The 12294-nt window shown below is 47.1% G+C and overlaps 1 protein-coding gene across 1 annotated transcript in view; it reads left to right on the top strand.

Moving 5' to 3' along the window:
* The first annotated feature begins 500 nt into the window (after nucleotides 1-500).
* Smad1 (SMAD family member 1) overlaps nucleotides 501-12294 on the top strand; it is a 49219-nt gene continuing 37425 nt past the window's right edge. The window contains exon 1 of the mRNA XM_070022145.1: nucleotides 501-703. The gene's annotated coding sequence lies outside the window, so the exon portion shown is untranslated. The remainder of the gene's footprint in view (nucleotides 704-12294) is intronic.

Here is a 12294-nt window from a genome sequence, read left to right on the forward strand (position 1 = left end):
GGCGCGGTCGACGCCCATGCCCGGGGCGCGACAGCCCCCGTGCCACCCGCAGCTTCTCGGGCCTGCACATCACCCAGAGCCGTGACAACCTTTGCACCCACCGTGGGGTCGCCCCTGCGCCCCGCGATCCCGCAGGCGCGCGAGGGAGCTGAGGTTCAGAAAGAAAGAGGCGGAAGGTCGACCTGGACTTGCGGGGTACGAGGCACCCGGCCGGGGAGGCGGGGGCCGGGGAGGCGGGCGCGCGGCTTTTCCGTCCTAGGCATACATGGGGTCGCGCGTGGATAGCGGGGGGGGGGGAGGTGGAGGCCGGGGCGGGGCGGGGCGGGGCGGCGGGGCGCTCGCGCGTGCGCGCGGCGGCGGGGTCGGAATTGGAATTTGGAGAGGATCCCTGGGCGCGCGGGCGCGCGGGCGGACCGGCGGCGGGCGGCGGGCGCGTGCGCCGGGCGCGGGCCGCCGGCGCTGGGGGCGGGGCGGCCCCGACTCCCTGACGCCAGCGCGACCGGATCCATCCAGGCTCGGGGAGCGCGCGGAGGAAGCGGAGGCCGGAGCGGCGGAGCCCGGCCGGGAGCGCGGGGAAAGGGAGGCGGCCTGCAGACCCCGCCGGCCCGGCCCTCCGGTGGGGTGGGGGGGCTCCCATCGCGGGAACCCCGCCGCCCCGCACTCGTGCGCCCGCGCGCGCGCGGACGGGCGCGCCGCCAAGCCGGTAAGGCGAGACAGCCCCGACCCCGCGCGGCCCGCGCAGCCGCGACCCCGGGGCGCCCCGACCCCGCGGGCGGACGGCCGCGGGCGCCCCTTCCTCCATGATGGCGCCCCGGGGCCGCTCGGGGCCGGGGCGGGGAGGGGGGCGCGAACCCGCGGCCCGGCCGCCGGGCTCCCTTCGGGTCTTTTGTTGGGTTCCCCGAGGCCGAGCCCCGGGCCGGGCCTGCCGTGCCCGCGGCGGGACCTCCGCCCCGCGCCCGGTCCCCGCCGCCCGGCCCGGCCCATTGTGTGCCCCCGCCGGCCGGAGCCGGGGTCGCCGCGAGGGTCCCGGGGAGGGCGGCGGGGCCGGGCCGGGGACCCCCGCCGGGGTCGAGGTCAAGGAAAGTTCGCCCCGAATTTCCTTCCCTCCGAGTTATCCCAAGGGGTTTTGTGTACTCTTTTTCCTCCCTCTTCCGCCTCCGCCCCCCGCGCCCGCTCCCGGCCCGGCCCGGGGCCCGCGGCCTCGCCGGGCGTCCCAGCCCCGGCCGCGCTCGGTGCACGGACCGCGGGCCCGCGAGCGCGGCCCGGCCGGGCCCCCAGGCGAGCGCGGCCGCGGGCGGGCGGCCTGTGTTTTCGCGTGCTTTTTAGGATCTTTTCCTTTGCCGGACGTCCCGGGAGGGCGCCTCGCCTGGCGCCCCGGGCCCGGGGCGTGTGCGTGCGAGGGCGCGTGCCGGGACGCCGGCCCCGCCGGGCTGCCTGGCTTGGGGCTGGAGTTCCCCCGTCCCGCACCCGCCCGCCCTCCCTCCCCTGCCCGGCTCTGAGCCCCCCCCCCCGCCTCTCCACCCTCCCCTCCGTCGTGGGTAACGCGCCCCCTCCTCAAAGCACAATGAGAAAGCTGTTCTCTGACCCAGCTTCGTTTTTCATCCAGCGTGGAGCCGCCGTCGCTTCCGTGCGGGTTGGAGGCAGGTGAGCCGCCGGGGACCCTTCCCCGCCCCGCCCCGCCCCGTCCCGCCCTTCTGTATCTTCAGCCGTGGGGAATACTGGCTCACACCCGCGTGGGGGTGCGCGGGGCCGGGGTGCCAGCCCCGAGCGGGCCGTGTCCTGCCCCCTTCCCCGAGCCGCGCCGTGCGGTGCCGTGCGGTGCCGTGGGATGCGGTGCCGGTGCCGGCGTGAGGCTGAGATTCTTAGGAAAGCCGGGACCGCCGCCGGCTCGGAGGTGGATTTCTGGAGGTTGGTTTGGTCTTCAGTGTTGACCCGGGTGCCATGGGTGCGTTGTTCCCCGTCCAGTCGTCTGCCTTGGGGTTAGACCTTGGAGAGTTGATGGTCTTCGCATTTCAGAGACCTGACAACGGCGGCTTTTTAGACAACTGCAGTTCTTAACCTCTTATACCTCTTGGAATTTAAAGAAACAAAAAAAAATTCCCCTTTAAGTTCATGAAAGCCCGAGGAGGGAGTGTAAGACTTTCAGTCCTTAAAAGCTAAATTTGGGGTTCTAGTTTTGACTTCTAGCAATTCTGGGTTTCAAGGTTTAATAACTTGATAGATTGAAGAAAGAAGACACTTGAAGGTAATTAGACAAACGTATTTAAGCCACAGTCGCCTACATAATCAAGGCCAAGTGTGTGTGTATAAAAGATCTCGTTTGTGGAGTCTTACAAGGCTAATGGAGGCATCACTGGAGCTTTATAAATAATGTAAGTTGTGTATAATGTAGAGTCTCCAGGGACGGCAGAGAAAGCATCATTACCAGCCTTTTCAACCTGCTTGAGATCTTAAATTGATTTACAGCACTGAACTGGTGCAAAATGATACATCAGGATGACATGGGGTCAGCCTGTAAAAGTCTGTGATGTCAGCCTATTAGTTCAGTCATCATAATTAAACCATATTACCCGGCCAGCTAAGTAGGAGTCTGGCGTTACACTTCAGATACGGGTGGTACACAGATTTGGTTTAGAGTGGGTAGGCTGTGATGGACAAGAACACTAGTGTTTTTGAAAGGGGAAGTCTGCAGAATGCTGGGTTTCTGCAGGAGAAATTGAAGATAGATGCAGGCACGTTGGGGCATGCCTGTGTTGGTTTGGTTGGATAGTAATCCTTGATGTGGGGGTGCTGATAAGGACCTTTTGCAGTTGGGATCTGCATATTGAATTCAGCTTTGTATGAACTGAAATTTGACTTGGCCTTAGGAACCTTCTAAAATGTCAGACGACTGCATACTTTTTGTTGTTGTTGGTGGTGGTGGTGGGGCTTGAACTCTGAGGCCCTGTCCCTCAGCTCTTCAGCTCAAGGCTAGCACTATACCAGTGGAGCCAAGGTGCCACTTCCGGTTTTCTGATTGTTTTTAGTGGAGGTAAGAGTTTCACAGACTTCCCTGCGCCTTCCTGCCTGGGCTGGCTTTAAACGGTGGTCCTCAGATCTCAGCCTCCTGAGTAGCTATGATTACAGGCGTGAGCCACAGGTGCCGGTGTACTTTTTTATTTTTATCTTTTTAAATTTCTGCTACTATTAAGTTTGTCCTGCACTGATTATGAGCTGACGTGTTATTTCTTTACATGATCCTAGTTACATACCTTCGTTGAAAACAAATGAATTGAACATGATCAATCAGTTCAAGAAAAGAAGACACTGTTTTTGCTTAAATTTTTTACAATCCTCATTAGGCTTATGGGTCATCTATGACCATTCTATGCAGTTAGGTAACCGTGACCACATCTGGCTATTTGTTTAATTACAATTAAATCATTTTCTCAGATTACCCACATTTCAAGTCCCTAATAGCTGCATGTGGCTGTGGCTTCCAGGTGGGACTGTATACATAGACTAGTTCTGTCACCATAGAAAGTTCTAGATGGCTCTGACCCAGGACCTTCAGTATTCTCCTCACTGTTACCTCCACTAATGAGTTTGTGTGGTCAAAGAGAGACATCCATTCATGTATTAGTTAATTTTGTTACTGTTCTGAAACCCGGCAGTTTGTAAGTGATGGTTGATGCTTCTAGATAAAATGACATTGACTTTTCTGCTGATCTAATGATCCTAGTGTCACAGATCTGGGTTTGATTTAGAGCATGGGTTAGGTAGGAGAAATAATTAATGTACTATTTTTTCTGAGTTTTTAATCTGTGCCAGGCACTGTTTATGATGCTTGTAATGTCATTTATTCTCCCAACATTTTATACCACATTTTACAGGTCAAGAAAGGGTGGCTAGAGTGATGTATGTCTTGCCTTGGGCCTTGTCACCAGTGAGTGATTATGATGTATACTCTTTGCTGGGATGTGAACCAGGCAGTCTGACTCCATCTAGAGCCTCGTTCTTAACTGTTTCTTTGGTTTTCATCTAGAATATCAAACAGGTGCTCTGCTACTGTGCCAGTGTAGGCAGGACTTTGCTTGTATTTGTTAGGCCTCCAGATGGAGTTGCTCTGTGCGGTACATTTTGGGGCTTTCCCTACTGTTGTCCCTGTTTCAAAAGAGAGAACTGATGTTAATGCTTATTAAAGCAGTACATAACTTGAAGAATAAGTTGAACAGAAATGTCATGTGTTTCCAAGGGCCCAATTAGTTTTATCTCTGCTTTTCTGCGAAATTCTTGCCACTTTTCCTCTTGTGTTTTCTTGTGTAATCGAAAACTGATGGTGCTGATGGGGAAGGTTCTACTATTTCAGGTTATCTTATCAAAATTACTGTTTTCCCGGAGCTGTTTAACACTGCATCTTGAGATAAGAATAGTTCATCTGCAAATTCCTTGGGGATTTTTAAAGAACATTCGATGTCTGCGTTGTGTAGTGTCTTATAACTCATTTGTTCTTAACTCTTTCAGGGGGTTAGGGGGCAGGCGGAGTTTCTTAAGAATCTGACAGCACTTGTGGGTCCTTTGTGCTCTCTTTACTCCCATGTACCTATCCAAAAATGTCTGTGTGTCCAGTGAGTTTGTGTGCAGGCTGGAGGCCCTGCTGCATGTCTTCCATGCTGAAGTAGGTCCATGGCCTGCCTTGCCAAGTGCTTTCATAAACAAAACACCCATTTCTAAGTTTCTAGTAAGAGAATAGAGATCTTTAGTGTTGAGTTGCTTTAAAGGTTTTCTAATCTAGTTGGTTCATAATGAATGAATAGTCTGAGGCCCAGAGGTGTTAACTGTCCTGTCTGAAGTCCTGGTAGTGGCTGAAAGAAGAGAAAGCCAGACCTGGCGCTATCTTAGTGTTGTTTGTTTTTACTTGTCTTACTCACTATGGTCCTGAGCTGATCACAACCAGGATCATTTGGGGAGGGGAGGAAAGAAGTTTTAGGCATGATATTGACATTTTATGTGTAATATTGTTGAACTAAGAATCCAGTGTGACAACCACAGAAAGATGTTTGTGTTCTATAGAATGAAATCAATTTTGTTTTCATTCTAGGGATGGGAAAGAAAAGCCCTGTGTCTAATTTAATAAGTGGTTCATTATTAGAAATTTGATCAATTAGATCCAAGATAGTACAAAGTTCAAATTCAATCAGACAGTTTTGACATACAGAGAAATACATAAAATCCTTCTGGTTCTCAAAAACACATATTCCTAACTAAAGATGGAAACTTGAGGTGCTTAGGGAAGAAGCCAAGCAACAGCTAGAGAGAGGTAGAAAAGTCTGAGAAGCAAATGAATAAGCATAAAAATATGGAGAAAATTAAGTCCAAAAATGACTGAAAAAAGATAAAAGCTAAGCATGGATGTAACTACTTAAAATTATTCATTCAGGTGTGCCTTAAGATGTCAGTGTTATAACACAGCTTGTTCTGTAGACAGAACAGCATTACAGCTGTGGCTGAGCTTGAAGTGAGGTGATCTAGAAGCTGCATCTGCACAAGGGTTGCAGAAACTTTCACCAACAGTTCAATGTCAGTGAATTTTAATGACAAGTGAAAACCACCTTTAGTGAAAGTTCCCTCTTTAGAAATAAAGCATCATGTTCTCTTAAGATTTGAGGAGGTCTTACTTGGAGATTCTCACAAGTTTCCTCCCTGCTTGGTTCAGAGTACTGGTAAAGGAGCTTTATATTTCTCTTTCAAGAACCCAGGTATGTTGTGTAGATTGGTTTCTTAGCTAATCTTTTCCCTTGCCCCTCCCCCCTCCCTTTTTTTGAGGCACTAAGCCTGGATTTAAAGAAAGAACATACGCATATACAACTAGTTATGCATCTGTATGCTTTTGAGTTAGGATGTAAATGTTACGTTTGAGGGAGGATATAAAAGTTATGTTTGAGGGGAAGTTTATTAAAAAGAAGTCTGCCTGTTGATTTGAAGATAGATTTCTGCACATATTTTTTAATGCTTTATTTGTAGTTTCTCAGTTGCTGTCCTGTACAATCTCAGATTGGTAGAGTAAGTTAAACTATTCACTCATTTTCCTCTCCATGTCTGTATTCTGTGGTTTCTTTGTGGTGTGCTTATATAAAGTGGAAGTATTTCAGACTATAGGTTTCTTCCTTTCAGCCACAAGAAGAAAAGGGAGGGGGGCTAATTATCTCCAACTGCTATAATTATGCATTAAATTAAGATGCATTTAACTAGATGCAAGATCTTTTGCTTGTTTAGATTAAAAAAACAATTTTTTAACTGGATGAGGAGGTATATAATCCTTTACTTGGTAGCAGTGATGTAGCATTACACTAAATATATGCTCTGTCCCATGAAGACTTATCAGTTCTAAGAGATACCATAAATTTCTGGGAAGACACTAAATGTAAAAATGCAACAACATTGTGAGAATTGTTGCAGAGTGATACAGGGGAAAGTCTTACAGCTCACACGGGAACTGCTGTAGTATAGAAAGACCTGTGGGTTTGCCCAGATAGAAGGGAGAGGCCTATCTGCCAGCCAGAGGGATGGTGTCGAGAGCTTGGAGGAAGGGCGGAGCCCAGCCACATTGTCCAGTAGATGCAGGTGTTCCATATCTCTGCGGGTCCACAGCTATAGGCACAGGTGATGATCCAGCACTTAAATGTGGTTAGTTCAGCAAGCAGCTGCAGTTTTCGTAGTTACCTTGGTTTTCCGTGGCCACATGTGGCTGTCACAGACACTCGGACTGTAAGTAGCTTCGCCTGACCTGCACGAGTGTGCTGGATGGGGCCCTGAAGGGCAGGGTGGAGCTGATGAGAAGTAAAGTTGGATCTGGAATTTTAGAACCTTGGTGTGCCAGATAGAGATGCACTGTGAAGTGATCCAAGTGGGTAGATCGGATGGCAGATCATTAGACAAGCTGTATAACGAGAAATCTCTGATGAAGGTAGAAGCAGAAGTTGTAGTTTGTGGGTAAACAAATCATGAAGACAGTGTCTGTAGGACTTTAGAGGAATGAGACAGAACTCAGAGATGATCCTCGTTTCCAACCCAGTGGCTAAAAATTGTGACCTGTAGAAGGAGTGACAACTGAGCCAATGATGGCTTACAGTGGAGAGTCTAAGTGTTCTGACAGGAATGTGGAGATTTGTAACTGCAGTTTAGGAACTTTGTGTATGGTCTTGTGGCCATCATCTGTGCTGCCCAGCTTTCTTCTATTGGGGCCCCAAATTAAGAATTAGTAGAAGGAAGAGACATATTTGAAATAGACAAAAAAAAGGAACTGGAAGGTGTAGGGTCAGAGGAATGGAGAAACCAGAATACCATAGGAAAAGATCCAGAAGTAGGTTTGGAAGGGCACATGTATGATTCGGGGCAAAGAGGAAAAGTCAGATAACAAAGTGAGAAAAGTTGTAGAGAAAGGTAATAGAATATTAAGAAATGAGAAACCGATTCTTACACTCCCTTAAGTGGTTTATTTTTCAAGATAGATGAGATTTCTTCCTATTTGGAGATTGGGGGAAAATGTTCATAGAGAGCAATTTAAAAAGGTGGAGTGGGTGGAGTAGGGCAGAGATGGTGAACTATGAAAGCTGAAAGGAAGGGGGAACGGTTGTCCAAGAAGCAGAGTGGGTCTAGGTTAGAGAGGAGAGCACCAGGCAGATGTCTGGTCAGCCTGCTCTTCTTCCAGTGTTGGAGAGACAGCTCTCTTCCTAGTGAGGGTAGTAGAAGTTTTCAGAGAGCCATTGTGATAGTGTGCCAGGCAATCTGTGGGGAATTCAACTTCTAAACAGTAGGTGCGAAGTCTGGGTGAAGCTGGGTGTGGCAAGTGTGATTCTGGCTGATTAGCCTAAGGCTGTATCACAAGTGGGTTCAGAGGTGAGACACTTGGAGTCACACTGCTTGGGTTTGGGTCCAAGCCCCAGCACTTACTTGGCTTATGAGTTAGAAAGCTAATAATATTAAAATCTCACCCATTGGAAAAATAAGAACATTCTCAATTGCTGTGAAGATAAAAATGAATTCTATTTCCATGTTTGTTCTGATCTGAGGTGCTGTCAATTGTAAGGTATTATTTCATATACTGAGGGGAAAAGTCTTACTATGAGTTAAATGTGATATTCCATGAATTGTGAGCTGGCCTGGCTTGAGAGGTGTTAACACGTATAAAGAGGTATAGAATACATAAAAGACTTAGCAGAGGACCTGGTACAGAAGCATTCAGATCTGTTAACTATGAAAATTACTGTTTTTTAGTGCTTAGAGTGTTACGGAAGGCAATATTGAGCCCAGTCTAGATAAGGGCATTCGTTATAAGGAGACTAATGGGCTAAATGAATTGAGAGGAGTTAAGCGATGGGAAGTCTGGTAATGAAATTGTGAAATATCTGGTTTGGGAATTTGTAGATAGAGCATTTCCCTGACTGTTGTAGATAAGAGTTTTAAAGAAAAGTACAGTAATTGAGCTAAGGGAAAATCCCTTTAATGATTTAGAGAAGTTACTTAAATTGCCTAGGGCTTTAAAAAAATGAGTATTCTGAATTTATGACTTTTCTTACAGCATTCATTAGTGTTTAATTTTTTTTCATCATAGCAATATGTTCATGGTGCACAGATTCTGGCATGGATTCTTACTATAGTGTTAGATGGAAAGGGATAGGTTGCCTTATGCCAGTTTGGGGACATTATTAATAGCTGTTCTAAATGTGGTACCATAAAGGAATGTGTGTGTGTGTGTGTGTGTGTGTGTGTGTGTGTGTGTGTGTGTGTGTGTGTGTGTGTGTGTGTGTGTGTGTGTGTGTGTGTGTGTGTGTGTGTGTGTGTGTGTGTGTGTGTGTGTGTGTGCACTAGGGTTTGAACTCAGGGTTTTTTACCAGGCAGATACTCTACCAACTTGAGCTGTGCTTCTTGTCCCTTTTGTTGATATTTGTAGTATTTTTTTCGGTTGTGAGGCTTGAACTCTGGGCCTGGGTGATGTCCCTCAGCTCTTCAGCTCAAGGCTAGCGCTCTACCACTTGAGCCACAGTGCCACTTCCAGCTTTTTCTGTTTATGTGGTGCTGTTGAACCCAGGGCCTCATGCATGCGAGGCAAGCGCTCTACCACTGAGCCACTTTCCCAGCCCTTTTGTTGTTACTATCTTTAATAGAGCCTCACTTCTTGCCTGGGTCGGGCGTGGACTGTGATCCTTCTGTTTATGCCTCCAGTATAGCCCAGATGACAAGGACACGCCACCATGTCCAGATTTTTATTAGTTGAGAACTTGTTGGTTGGCTGTTCTTAAACCTCAGTCCTCACAATCTCTACCTCCCATGTCACTAGGATTTACTTGTGTGAGCCACCATGCCCGCTCCATAAAGGAAAGTTTTATAGATTTGACAATTGTTGTGCAGCCAGATAGACAAATATAACCCGAAAGCTAACAGATCAACAAACTATTGTTTTTTTGTTTGTTTTTTTTTGCCAGACCTGGGGCTGGGACTTAGCCTGGGTGCTATCCCTGAGCTTCTTTGGCTCAAGGCTAGCATTCTACCACTTGAGCCACAGCACCGTTTTTTCTGTTTATGTGGGACTGAGGAATCGAACTCAGAGCTTCATGCATGCTGGGCAAGTGCTCTACCACTAAGCCACTAAGCCACATTCCCAGCCCTTGTAAGAAACTTTTAAAATCAGTAGGCAGCACTACTCTGATAGAAAAAGAAAGGAAAAATATGTGTTTAGGTAATTCAGAAGAAAATATAAACTGATAGGCATAAAATGTTCTGCTATGTCTGGATCAGATTTGTCACCGAATTGGGATGTTGTTGTCTCTTGTACCTTATTGTGTTTCTCTTTGTGGAGAGAAAGTGTCAGTCTGGGAAGCACTGGTTTTCAACGTAGAAGGAAAGGAAGCCAACACCTCTGAGTAGCCCAAGACAATCTGGACTTCCAAGAAGGCACAAAACATACCTTTGTGGGGGGAAGAGGAGGGTTGTATGTGTGCGTGTATGGCAGACATTTGTTTGTGTGCTGGATTTCTAAATGGTAGACCTTCTCCACATTTCCATTTGAGTCCTATACTTGCCTCCAATGGCATGATTTGGGGCCAGGAATCTTCTTGTTAGAGTGAGAAGTAATTCTAGTCCTTTCATAGCTCTAAGATTTTTTTGGGGGGGGGTGTGGTTTTGTTTATTTGTTTGTTTTGGCAGTACTAATGATTGAACTCAGGGCCTCATGCTTTATTGGTAAGTGCTGTATGTGTGACTTAGGACCCTAGTCCCTTTTGCTTTAGTTTGGTGGTACTCTTTTGACTAGGTTAGCTTCATATGGCCATTCTCTATTTGGCTTCCCCAGTAGCTGGGATTATCTGGCCCTGGGTGTGTCAATTACATTACATTTCTTAATCAGCCAAAATGGTTGATGAGCCATAAAGACACTAGAACATTTTGAAATAGGCTCTTTGTCTTTATTTGGATTCTGTAGTGTCATCTGCTCATTTTTGTGAGATACATTGATGTTCTGGAATATGATTTTGATTATTGAGATGGACTGGTTTATGAGGTATCAAAATAAGAGAAGCTCCCCCCATGTAGTCCAGCCTCTTAGAAAATTTGAAAAAAAAAAAGTCATGAGCATTTAATTTTCCAGATTTTCTATGTAAGAGAAAATGAAGGCTTTTCATATGCTACCCACAGGAACGGGTCACTAGTGATTGGCAGGATCTTTACCTAACTGAATCACGTTCAGTCTTTTTTTTTTTTTTTTTTTTTTTCACGTTCAGTCTTACCTCGGTGTTAAGTGGACTCTTACCTACTACTGTCAAAGTTTGCATTTTCTGCCTTACCATGTCCCTTCTTTTAGATGAGGGCCAGTGGTGCTTGTAAACCTCTGCTGTGTAAATCACTTGGCTGCTCCTGCCCCACCTCCTTCCTGTCCTTAGGTCCTTAGTGAGGAATAGTCTCAAAATCAAGGAATTAGAAAGAAGTTTGGTACAATAGTAGAGTGTTACTTCTTTCATCACTTTCCTCCTTAGCTCATTCTCTTAGCAAGTTACTGAGTGTCTGAAATTGCTATTTATACTCATATTTTTAATGTGTATCTCACATGGTTTGATAAAGTGTGATAAAAGATCATAAATGTAGGATTTGGACTTAGTATCTTGGAACTTGGAGGAACCTGCCTGTCTGGTCTGGCCTCTGCTGTAACACTTGTATTTCAGTTACGGTAGGAGCTCTTCAGGCTGACTTCCCTGAGGGTGTGTGGACGGCAGCGTCTCTCCGGTCTTCGTGCTAGCGCAGTGCAGAGCACAGTGGCTCCCACTTTCTCGGCACATCAGTCTCCTGAACGGCCATTGGTACAAACATAACCCGTTTCACCCTTAGAGGACTCTATTCCACAGTTTCAGAGGGAGCTTTGAGAAATACACATGAAGAGCTGAGGGCCAGACACACTACATACTCTTGCTTAGTGCATTTTTCCAGAGATGTTCTAAAACATATAAGAATATACCATGTCATGTTGTGCGTGTGTCGTGGAGATGAGCCATGCTTGTCTTTGAATCTTGATAGCACCAAGGAGAGTGTGATGCCCGTGGAAGGTGTTCAGGCACACCAGTTAGAGTTATGGGGGCTAGAATAAAAGGTCAGTTTCCTCAAGCAAGTTCCCCGCCCTCCTGTCCTTTAGTTTTGTCATCTCCAAATAGTGTTCTCATCAGGATCGAGGGACATTGTGTGTATGACGTGCTCAGAGCAAGGCCTGTTGCTGCAAGGGTAACTGGGTTCCTTGTGAATACGTGGGCTGTGCTCCAGATGGCTGGGGGGTCGTGACTGTGCCTTAGGGAGTGTATCCCACAGAGCCACCTGCTCAGCCCTCTTCCCTTTGAAAGGGAAGAGAATGAGTCCTCATACCAGGAGGACTTCAGTGTTCTGTTTCTTGTCTGTGGTCTGAAGTCAGGATAGAGTGGTGTATACAGTCAAGTGTGTGAATCTTTATACAACAACGGTTCATGGTTAACAGTCATTCACTTCACAATTTCCACAGCAATTTTTAATCTTGAAATAGACATTTCTTTCAAATTTACTGTTTTCCCAGAGCACATAATAGCTTTATTACTATTATAAGAAAAATACAAGGGAATTTGTTTGTTAGATTAATTTGTTTGCTTCTTTGTCAAATTATAATTCCAAAGCAGTGTTTGCTTTTCATTAAGACGTTGCAGGTTACCCACTCCATTTTTTTATTTGGATTTCTACTTCAGGGTAAACAACACAAAGTTCAGGGTAGATAGGAGGTAGAGTTGCAGCAAAGAATAGAGCAGG

The sequence above is a fragment of the Dipodomys merriami genome, unplaced genomic scaffold (genome assembly GCF_024711535.1).
Source record: "Dipodomys merriami isolate MVZ:Mamm:240054 unplaced genomic scaffold, mDipMer1.0.p SCAF_15, whole genome shotgun sequence".
In the NCBI taxonomy this organism is placed as follows: domain Eukaryota; kingdom Metazoa; phylum Chordata; class Mammalia; order Rodentia; family Heteromyidae; genus Dipodomys; species Dipodomys merriami.